The 3,541-nt window shown below is 45.2% G+C and overlaps 1 protein-coding gene across 1 annotated transcript in view; it reads left to right on the top strand.

The window, feature by feature from the left end:
• The window catches only part of akap6 (A kinase (PRKA) anchor protein 6), a 153,890-nt gene that overhangs the window by 49,384 nt on the left and 100,965 nt on the right, over positions 1 to 3,541 (top strand). The gene's annotated exons all lie outside the window — the stretch shown is intronic.

Genomic DNA, 3,541 nt, shown 5'->3' with positions numbered 1-3,541 from the left:
GGAGGATGGAAGGATGGATGGCAGGATGGAGGGAAGGGAGGATGGAGGGAGGGATGGTGGGAAGGAGGGATGGATTGATGGAAGGATGGATGGATGTATGGAGGAAAGGATGGAGGGAGGGATAAAAGGAGGGATAAAGACAATCAATATTTCTAACGTTCTAATTACATCAAGGTGACTTTACCTGACGGAGGAAACAGCAGAACGGCTGAATGCTGATTATAATGTTTTCTATTCATTAATTATTATTTCATAAGACTCATCACACACACACACACACACACACACGTTTGTATCAGCATGAGGACTCTCATTAATATCACATCCTGTCATTGAACCTGAACCAGGTCTCACCTGAACCAGGTCTCACCTGAACCAGGTCTCACCTGAACCAGGTCTCACCTTGACCCTCAAGTGGACCTTAAAGTGAGAAAGGCCTCAACTTTCACGTAATTTTCTCAATTTCTGAAAAAGTCCTAATTTCTTTTTTAATTTCCTCTTTTTTTAAATTAATTTTTATATGTTTTCACTTTCTTAAAATCTTTGGATGGAAATTGTAATAAAATAAAAACCTTTGTAGAAACTCATGTAACGGTAGAAATAAGAGGAAAAACATCAAAAGGGCAAAACATAGGTGATTAAAAGGTTTATCTATCAGTATATATGTATATATATATATATATATATATATATATATATATATATATATATATATATATATATATATAATGTGTGTGAGAGAGATGGAATGCATTTTCAAAATAAAATCCTCCGACGTATCCCACCTTATTTAGCTGATTCTCAGATGAATCGACAGAAGAAGATAAACACTAAATAAATGACTGAATGCGCTGCTGGAGACTTCAGATGTTTGTTTTCTCTTCCTCCCTCGTTCCCTCTCTCTCTCTCTCTCTTCGCTCTCCTTCCTTCCTTCCTTCCTTCCTTCCTTCCTTCCTTCCTTCCTTCCTTCCACCGCATCACATTTACCGGGAGTTATTTTCTTCATTGACTCGAACGCGGTGAAGTGAGCCTGACCTTGTCTGTCATTCAGCATCTCTGAGCCAATCAGAGACGTTTCCTCCTGCACGCTGCTGTGTCTTTAACCAATACACTCTATTGTTCTGTGTGTGTGTGTGTGTGTATGTGTGTGTGTGTGTGTGGTGTGTGTGTGTGAGAGCAGGGACTGCAGAGATGTTATTGATTTGTCAGGTGATCATCATTTTCTCTCTCTTTGGGTCGGTTGTCGTTTTTTTTTTCTTTCCTAATAGTGTTTTAGGTCTGCATCACTAGAGCATGCTGGGAGATCAGCACATTTTGTGTGACTTGTCAGCTGTGTGTGTGTGTGTGTGTGTGTGTGTGTGTGTGTGTGTGTGTGTGTGTGTGTGAGGGATGTTGTGTTTAAGATGCAACTGTAAAATGCTGCTGACTCCCTCATAAAAACCAAGAGGTGACTGTCGAAGCCTTTGAGCATGACAAGGGGACCACCGGGGGGCCACTCCTCTGGTTGTATAGAAGTCTATGCTTCATGTGTTAAAAGCTGCATTCTCTCTCCTGACACCAGGGGGCGACTCCTCTGGTTGTATAGAAGTCTATGCTTCATGTGTTAAAGCTGCATTCTCTCTCCTGACCACCAGGGGCGACTCCTCTGGTTGTATAGAAGTCTATGCTTCATGTGTTAAAGCTGCATTCTCTCTCCTGACCACCAGGGGGTGACTCCTCTGGTTGTATAGAAGTCTATGCTTCATGTGTTAAAGCTGCATTCTCTCTCCTGACCACCAGGGGGCGACTCCTCTGGTTGTATAGAAGTCTATGCTTCATGTGTTAAAGTGCATTCTCTCTCCTGATCCCAGGGGCGACTCCTCTGGTTGTATAGAAGTCTATGCTTCATGTGTTAAAGCTGCATTCTCTCTCCTGACCACCGGGGGGCGACTCCTCTGGGTTGTATAGAAGTCTACGCTTCATGTGTTAAAGCTGCATTCTCTCTCCTGACCACCAGGGGCGACTCCTCTGGTTGTATAGAAGTCTATGCTTCATGTGTTAAAGCTGCATTCTCTCTCCTGACCACCAGGGGGCGACTCCTCTGGTTGTATAGAAGTCTATGCTTCATGTGTTAAAGGCTGCATTCTCTCTCCTGACCACCGGGGGGCGACTCCTCTGTTGTATAGAAGTCTATGCTTCATGTGTTAAAGCTGCATTCTCTCTCCTGACCACCGTGGGGCGACTCCTCTGGTTGTAATAGAAGTCTACGCTTCATGTGTTAAAGCTGCATTCTCTCTCCTGACCACCAGGGGGCGACTCCTCTGGTTGTATAGAAGTCTTAAAAAGACGCTTCATGTGTTAAAAGCTGCATTCTCTCTCCTGACCACCAGGGGGCGACTCCTCTGGTTGTATAGAAGTATATGCTTCATGTGTTAAAGCTGCATTCTCTCTCCTGACCACCAGGGGGCGACTCCTCTGGTTGTATAGAAGTCTACACTTCATGTGTTAAAGCGGCATTCTCTCTTGGTTTGAGATGAAGATGTCTGGCATGCAGCGCTGGGGGCAGGTGTTACAGCAGCTCCCATTAATACAGCTAATTAACATTAGCCACTATTCTAATTAACACGCAAACTAATTAGGAAATAATTAACCAACATGAATTAAAAAAAATAAAAAATCAGATGCTGATGAGAGAGAGAGAGACTGAGAGATGAGGTCACAGACAGACAGGAGCTGGAGGGGAGAGGGGATCACAGGGGGATTGTGGGAGTTTTAGAGGGAGGCGGTGACGTGGGGCCAAACAAGTCCATGTGGGGCCAAACAAGTCCACGTGGGGCCAAACAAGTCCACGTGGGGCCAAATCAGCATCTTCAGACAACATGAGATCTGAGTAGTGACTGTTTATGAGAAGTGGGCGTAGTCATGGTGACGCCACACGTTGGTTTCTGAATGTTTTGAATCCTCCACTTCGGTGTTTTTGTCCCGTCGCCATCTTGTTTTTTTCGTTTGCAACCAGTGAACAGGAAGTGACCGTATCTGGACTGAGGAGGAGTGACGTAGAGACGGCGTATACGTCTCTGGTGGAGACCTGTCAATCATCTTGTAGCCCCGCCCCTAAAGCATCCCCTGCTTTATGGTCTGTTTGACTCTAAATGAACCATCATTTTCTCTGCATCTGACAGGGTTAAAGTGGGGCGGGGTTTGGAGATGTTTTTGAGATGATAAAAGGAGGTTTTGCACAGGTGTTTTTATATGGTCATTAAAGGTCAGGTGAGGGTCAAACCTAACTCCCAGATTAGTGACTGTGGAGGACAGGGGTCAAAGGTGAGGTGAGTTATAGAGGATGACTGAACCTGGTGTGGAGGGCCAACAAGGAGGGCTTCAGTTTTGCTCCTGTTTAGCTGGAGAAAGTTGTTGCTCATCCACGTCTTTATCTCCCCAAGACAGGAGACATGAAATGGCTGCAGAGGGGCTCGGGGCAGTTTAGATGTAGAGCCGTGTGTCGTCAGCGTAACGGTGGACGGACATCCGATGTCTGCTGATGACACGACCGAGGACGGGG

Source organism: Cyclopterus lumpus, chromosome 22, assembly GCF_009769545.1.
Source record: "Cyclopterus lumpus isolate fCycLum1 chromosome 22, fCycLum1.pri, whole genome shotgun sequence".
NCBI lineage: Eukaryota > Metazoa > Chordata > Actinopteri > Perciformes > Cyclopteridae > Cyclopterus > Cyclopterus lumpus.
This window is presented reverse-complemented; position numbering and strand designations above follow the sequence as displayed.